General features: G+C 49.9%; 1 protein-coding gene across 1 annotated transcript in view; it reads left to right on the top strand.

The window, feature by feature from the left end:
- The window catches only part of GC (GC vitamin D binding protein), a 334,882-nt gene extending 327,517 nt beyond the window's left edge, over positions 1 to 7,365 (top strand). Inside the window, exon 13 of the mRNA XM_069626269.1 lies at positions 7,131 to 7,365. The gene's annotated coding sequence lies outside the window, so the exon portion shown is untranslated. The remainder of the gene's footprint in view (positions 1 to 7,130) is intronic.
- The last annotated feature ends 871 nt before the right edge of the window (positions 7,366 to 8,236 follow it).

Here is an 8,236-nt window from a genome sequence, read left to right on the forward strand (position 1 = left end):
GAATGCGCCGAGGAGTGAGAAAGATGAGAGCTGCCCAAAACACGTGCATATGGATGGAGTTTGTATTTCTTAATGATGTCCTTTTGTTTTGCAGATGCGAGTAGCAGCGTCGGCGGAGGCGAGAAGAATACAGCGCAGGTAGGGAAAGTTTCACGATGGTTACTAACCAATGTCCTTGCTTCCACAGGGTGCCGAAAAATGGAAAGCTGCAGCCCGTGGCTTGAGATGCACCGATGGATTGGGTAAGAGCTGCGCTGGTTTTTATCTCGTGCAAACCTGGTGTTCTTTTCCCTTCTCAGATGCTGCAGAAGACGAAGATGGTATTTCAGAAGGTAAGATTACGGATTTCTCTTCCCTAGATGCAGAAGTTGAAGATTCTCTGGAGCTGACACGGTGAGCGTCTTGCTGCTATTGCAGAATAACGCGAAGCACGTTGCTCTGATCGGGCGTGGTTTAAATAGTCCTACTGGAGTGCTTAGGTGTCTCCTTCCACAGCAGCCTCGCCCAGGTAAGAAGTCCCAGCTTCCAGAATAGTTCCAGTATCCAGTCCCAGGGAGTGGTGCTGGCCACACCCAGAAGGTAAAGTAGTTCCAGCCATGGATGGATGAGGATTTCATCCTGCAGGTGAGTGAGCAGCATGGTCTGCAGCCGGTAGGTCCACCCAAGCACCATTCCTTTCATCATGAGCCCGGCACGTCCTGGGTCCCCTTATGAGCCTGGCGCCACTGGCGCCAGGACAAGGTCCATAAGGCCCCTATGGGAGCCGATGGGTGCCTGAAAATGAAGTTGTGACCCAGCTTCCGAGGCAGTTGGGCTAAACCTGACTCCTTGGAGGCTGCGGTCATGACAACATGAGTCAGTTGGCAAGAGTTCCACACATATTCGAGGGAAGAGTTGAAGATGCGGAAGGGTGAGCCAGAAGAAATAATGTCAGAATTATTAGCCTCCCTGAAGTGAAAGAAGGAACAAACCCCACAAACTTTGTTGAGAAGATGCTATTGCAGGAAATTGGCCCAAGCACCCTCACTCAAGGCTTTACAGTCGAACAGGCACACAGATCCCTAGCCAGGAAACTGCTACCGGAGGCCCCACCACAGCCCATCATAGCCTGGATCATAAACTATAAAGACAGAGAAAAGCTCCTAGAACACTTTGGAAAAGGTGGTACGATACAAGAGCATCTGCAAAAATTACAGCATACCCTGATTACACCCTGCAAGTGCGCAAACAAAGGATGCACTTCACCTCAGTGAAGAAGAGGCTCCAGGAATCTAATCTCAAATATATGCTGTTGTACCTGGCGAGGATGAAGATCATACGTAATGGCCGAGCCGTCTTCTTTGATACTCCGGAGGATGCACATAAGTGGATGGACACATCCACTTGCCATCGGGGGCCGAGGGACAAGCGGTAGACACTGCAGACACATGATGGGAGCATCTCATAAGCGCTGGGGGGAGCACGATTGGACTAACTGCTAACTAACTGCAGGGAGCGACGAACCCACATAAAGAATAACCTTTGGCGCCAGCTTCTTTTTGAGGATAGCAGGAGCAAACAATGTGGACTTCCGGAAGCCAGGAGCACTTTGCAAGAGAGCGTCCTTTACCCAAGATTGGTTTTATTTTCGGATACCAGCTGTTACATATCTGCCCGCTGCACTCCAGACACCAGTGAACAAGATAATGGGGCAGGAGTGAGAAGCAGGAACGCCTGAGCACAAGGTACAGAGCTGGGCCATTGTTGGGGGTTGGGAGGGAATGGGGGTTGTGGGGACAGTTAGGAGACAGCCTATATAGCCACACAAAACACACACAATAGGAACATTAAACCATTGGGATACACAAAGGATTTCACCTATGATGGAGGAACTTCTGGAATGTCAGGGGGCTCAATAGTTACTTTAAGAGGAACAGGATAATGACATACTTGCGCCAAAAAATACATATAGCACTCCTATAAGAGACGCACCTTACTGATGAGAAACTAACCGCTCTCACCAAGGGGTCGGAATGGCCATCACCCTGGGCTCGCCATATTCGGCATAAGCCAGAGTGGTATTGATATGGATAGCACCGACCGTACCCTTTCAGGTTCTTAAAATAGTCAAAGATAAGGAAGGCAGGATGGTTATAGTACAGGGCTTATTGGGGAAAAAGGAATTGTGTATTATTAACACTTACGCCCCAAACCACGACTCTGCTGCCTATTTCCACTTGCTATACCCTTGAATTGTCCCATATAGTAATTGCACAGTAGTGTGGGGTGGAGACCTCAATTGCACATTAAACCCTAGACTTGACAAATCAGATAATAAACTCATGCACCCATCCCCCTCAACTAAAGTCCTGAACACCTTGCTACAAGCGTTCAATCTGACTGAAATCTGGAGGGCCCTTCACCCGCAGGTCAGAGGATACTTACATTACACAGCCCTGAAAGACCTATTTACTAGACTAGATTATGGGGGTCATTACGAGGTAGGCAGTAAGGGTTTAATGGCACTGGTAAAGTTGCCAGAGCCGGCAACCGCTTACCGCCTCACTACGGGTTCTGCTCGCAGGACCCGCTAAGGCCGCCTGGTAAAACCAGGAATCTTTATCGGGTCCCGCAAGCAGACCAGGGAGCTAACAACAGGCCTGTTTTTAACGGGCCTGTTGTTAGCACCCTCCCCATTCCCATTGAGCCCTACGGGGGGGGGCAAAAAGTAATGCCCCAAAAAAGGAAGGAGTCGCAGTGCAGCAAAATTCGGACTCGCCCATTAGGCAGAGAAACAGGAACTAGGTGTGGAACGTTGGTGATGTAGGAGTAAGGTGTGGGCCCGGCGCATGAAGGACGCACACGTGAGGTAGGCCTTACACCATGAATTTTCTTAAAGTGACAGCTATCTTTTGCAGCCAGCTTTTTCTGTCCGCCTGTGGATGCAGGCGTTCCCAACCAGTTGGGAAGGAGGGAGAGCTAGGACGAAAGAGGAAAAAATCCCAAGGAATCATAATACTGTTAGTGTTAATAGCTGTTATGAGAATTGGAGATTTATTATACATAATAATAATATGTTGATAGGTAGTTAGTTAATAGATGACTACCCATACAGTACATAGACTAAGACTCTATAAGAAAGACTCTCCCAACATGGCATGTATTTTCCTAATGAACTAACTGCACAAGTGCCATGATTATTGGTTTATGGGTGCCAGCTAATAGAAGATGCCACAATGTTTCAGAGCAATACATTCGAATCTCAGTTATAAAGCGGTAGAACCACCGATACATAACTTCCGTGGTCTGAGAACATTCTAGAATGAGATGGTTCCATGTTTCTTTGTTCCCTTGTCAGAGACAACAGACTGTCACAGGCTGCAATCCTTCTGCAAAGCCTATTTGCATCCAATGTCCATATGATTTTTAACCTAAATCTGAGGTAAAGCGTTCTCATTTTGCGGTCTGGAAACGAATTTCTATGAGTGGTCTGTCTGAAGAGTGCATATACTTTAAATTTTCGAATCTGTTCATTCTGGTTGCACCCATCCCCTATTTTCACTTCAATTTTGACCTTATTTGTATTACCAAGTAACTCGTTGTCTTTCTTTAATAAGCGTTTGCAGACAAAACATGTCCATGTTTATTGGAATATGCTTGCTATGCTAAACATATTGGGCCTCATTACGAGTATGGTAGTATGGTAACAACGGTGCCGGTAGCGATACCGGTGCCGTTGTTGCCTTACCGCTATGAGTTCTGCTTGCGGGTTCCGGTACAGCCACCAGGTTTTACCAGGTGGCCGTACCGGCACCCGCAAGCAGAACTTGATGGTAGCAACGGTACCGTTAATAACGATACCGTTGCTTCCACCCTCCCCATTAATCCCTATGGGGCTCAAATGGGAATGGGGATTAATTTTTACCGCCGACCAGAAAAGGGCAATTACTGGGTCCGCCAAGGTCGTAATGACCCGGTAATTGCCCTTTTCTGGACGTCGGATAAAAATCAATGCATTTACTACAGGCACGGCTACCGCCATACTTGTAATGAGGCCCATTGTGAATTATTTTGAGAGGATTTCTAAACATATGGATGAGAAATGATTTAAGGTGGGAGCTGGTAGGTAGTGTTTTTGGTTTTGCGATATAACATTTTAGAGCATTTACTAGGTCAGCAGTGGGAAGGGGGAAGGAATTTGTTTTTCAAGTGTTAGACACATCATGGGTTTGGAAACCTTACTGGGCAGGGAAACAGCTTGCGCTTGCTTAAGGATAAAGGCAGCATGATACAATTTCAAAATGTGTGACTTTATCACCACCATTGTCCTTGATATGCTTGGGTTTACTAACAAAGCAATTTTATCTTCCTTCCCCCAGCACCCGCCCGCCTCCCCACCCAGCAAAATTGGGTTAAAATGGAATAACTTGTTTTCAATGGAGGCTGTCCATTTTTAGACTGGGTGGTTATAAATACATCCCAGAAATGTGTGCCATTGACTAAGCATAGCTAGGGAGCCCCAAGCAACCAAAGCAGGGCTTTGGACAATTCTCCCCCATTAATCTCTTTTAAATATTTAGTTAAAATTGATGCATTTCGCAGAAAACCTTTTGTGAAAAATGGTGTAAAACCAAGATGGCAGCTCACCAACAGCACACAGAAACATTTTTCAAATCTTTTTCATGATGCCTTTCCGCACAATATGTGCCAGTATTCAGCCAGTGTAAAAAGACATTTTCATACGGGTTGAGCACACAATAAATGCCGGAATAAGACAAGTCCATGCTGGTGTTGGCAATATATGCCAGTATTTCCATGGTAGTACACCCTCAGGTTTGCTTTGTCCATAATGCCAACAATGCCACTGTAACACACTTATATGCTGGCTGTGCTAGTAGCGCAAATAGCAACATCCCAGTAGGAATACTAGTGGGAAGTCAACTCTATGCAGCAGCCGTCTAATGGCGTGACATGTCTGCCACTACAGGGCTGCATGTGGGCTGCATGTCCCGGGATACATGTCCCCTAACTCTGTGCAGCAGCCGTCTAATGGCACGACATGCCTGCCACTACATGGCTGCATGTCCCGGGATACATGTCCCCTAACTCTGTGCAGCAGCCGTCTAATGGCACGACATGCCTGCCACTACAGGGCTGCATGTCCCGGGATACATGTCCCCTAACTCTGTGCAGCAGCCGTCTAATGGCACGACATGCCTGCCACTACAGGGCTGCATGTCCCGGGATACATGTCCCCTAACTCTGTGCAGCAGCCGTCTAATGGCACGACATGCCTGCCACTACAGGGCTGCATGTCCCGGGATACATGTCCCCTAACTCTGTGCAGCAGCCGTCTAATGGCACGACATGCCTGCCACTACAGGCCTGCATGCCCCGGGATACATGTCCCCTAACTCTGTGCAGCAGCCGTCTAATGGCACGACATGCCTGCCACTACATGGCTGCATGCCCCGGGATACATGTCCCCTAACTCTGTGCAGAAGCCGTCTAATGGCACGACATGCCTGCCACTACAGGGCTGCATGCCCCGGGATACATGTCCCCTAACTCTGTGCAGCAGCCGTCTAATGGCACGACATGCCTGCCACTACAGGGCTGCATGCCCCGGGACACATGTCCCCTAACTCTGTGCAGCAGCCGTCTAATGGCACGACATGCCTGCCACTACAGGGCTGCATGCCCCGGGACACATGTCCCCTAACTCTGTGCAGCAGCCGTCTAATGGCGCGACATGCCTGCCACTACAGGGCTGCATGTCCCGGGACACATGTCCCCTAACTCTGTGCAGCAGCCGTCTAATGGCGCGACATGCCTGCCACTACAGGGCTGCATGTCCCGGGACACATGTCCCCTAACTCTGTGCAGCAGCCGTCTAATGGCGCGACATGCCTGCCACTACAGGGCTGCATGTCCCGGGACACATGTCCCCTAACTCTGTGCAGCAGCCGTCTAATGGCGCGACATGCCTGCCACTACAGGGCTGCATGTCCCGGGACACATGTCACCTAACTCTGTGCAGCAGCCGTCTAATGGCGCGACATGCCTGCCACTACAGGGCTGCATGTCCCGGGACACATGTCACCTAACTCTGTGCAGCAGCCGTCTAACGGCGCGACATGCCTGCCACTACAGGGCAGCATGTCCCGGGACACATGTCACCTAACTCTGTGCAGCAGCCGTCTAACGGCGCGACATGCCTGCCACTACAGGGCAGCATGTCCCGGGACACATGTCCCCTAACTCTGTGCAGCAGCCGTCTAACGGCGCGACATGCCTGCCACTACAGGGCTGCATGTCCCGGGACACATGTCACCTAACTCTGTGCAGCAGCCGTCTAACGGCGCGACATGCCTGCCACTACAGGGCAGCATGTCCCGGGACACATGTCCCCTAACTCTGTGCAGCAGCCGTCTAACGGCGCGACATGCCTGCCACTACAGGGCTGCATGTCCCGGGACACATGTCCCCTAACTCTGTGCAGCAGCCGTCTAACGGCGCGACATGCCTGCCACTACAGGGCAGCATGTCCCGGGACACATGTCCCCTAACTCTGTGCAGCAGCCGTCTAACGGCACGACATGCCTGCCACTACAGGGCTGCATGTCCTGAGATTCAGCCGGCCTCTTGCAGTGAAAAGCCTATGAATTCCAGTGAGCACCCTGCATTATCCAAACCTATGCTCTCCCACCCCATGGGCCTCAATCTGCCCGAATGCAGACACTCAGAGAGGCTCCGACAGGTGGTGATTTGCTGAATGGACTCTGCGGCCTACTCACTACAGCTAACCCCAGAAGCCACGTCGCAGAAGGCTCACTCCTCTACACAGGTTTACGTTGCTCAGAATTCCGCAAAGAGTGCACTCTACCTCGCACTATGCAGAGGCGCACACCGGAAATACAGAATGCCATCATCATATGTTCATGTGGCCCTTCATGCTGAATGCCTCCTACTTCTAACCAGCCCAATGATGGGTGTTATTGCACAACGTCATCACTTCCCTCAGCACTCTTTATTTTATTGCATTTTGTATCATCAGTCCTCTGAAAATGTCGTATAGTGATGACGTCAAGAGAGCCGCAAAATGATGCTTAACTTGTCAAAGTCTTATAAAGTTCTGTTTATTTTCACAGGCAGAAAAAGAATATGGAGATGGATGATCTGCTTGCTGATTGGCTGCCGCCAGTGCCATTAATCCGCGCATGATTCTAGAATGAGTTGGAACATCCCCAGACTGAAGGCAGCGCGCGCTCACGTTCAACCTGGCAACTCCAGTTGCCTTTTTGTCTTCTCTGTAGTTAATGATGAATGACAAATGCCAGCACTCACGTGACATGTCTAAACCTATTAAAATATGCCTGAAAGCTAGACCGGTGCCTTACTCTTTACAGGTAAACTCAAAGGAATGCAATCTGATAAGTGTGCAAGTAAATGCTTGAGAGGGCACCATATGCTTCGTTGTGGTGTTAGTGCATTGGTGGCATAAGCCCCCAAAGATGTCAAAATATGCACGTATGGGTTTTCAGGGCATGGCACTTGAATGTGCGCATGGTTTTCTTTCTCACCCTCTCCACACCCATGGCACTGGCAATAGGTTGCCCTGCCCAGTAAACTACCACCTCACAGAAGCCACGCTCAAACGGGGTCTCTTTGAAATAATGGGATCAATCTGCTTAAAGAATGGGATTGGCTAAGGGACATATTTTCACCAAAATGCCTGTCCTGGAAAATAGAGGGTGTTGGCTTGCGTGTGCTGTGCTTATAACGCGCCTTTTGTGGGATGGCCCTTTTCTCACCCTGGGGTTCCTCCCACCCCCGCCCATTTCCTGTCGCCTGGAGTCACCCTGTCTGGGTTGTGTTCCCCCAGCTATTCCTAACAAAGGAGGAAGGGGGAAGCAGGGAGCCTCCTGTGGCCTGATGGGCGATGCGGCTACGGCAGCGTCGACCCAGGCCTCCCTTTGCTCAGCACGTCCCCCGACATGGAGGTCTGTTCCCAGAGCGAACCTCATGGAACACTAGCGTGAAACCATTGCCCTATTATTTTTGCAGAACGGTCAGGGTAAATGCGCCAAACGTTTGGGTGCAGCAGGTGACAGACCACGCACCGGAACTTACCAGAACCTGGGATTCTTGGTTGCTAAAGGTGACATGACTGACTGACCAATTGGGACTGAGGAGACAATCCAGTGCTAGCACAGAGAAAGGAGGAGCGCTTGTTACTCTGAACATCAAACCTCCA

Source organism: Ambystoma mexicanum, chromosome 6p (genome assembly GCF_040938575.1).
Source record: "Ambystoma mexicanum isolate Mex_15411 chromosome 6p, UKY_AmexF1_1, whole genome shotgun sequence".
Taxonomy (NCBI): Eukaryota; Metazoa; Chordata; class Amphibia; order Caudata; family Ambystomatidae; genus Ambystoma; species Ambystoma mexicanum.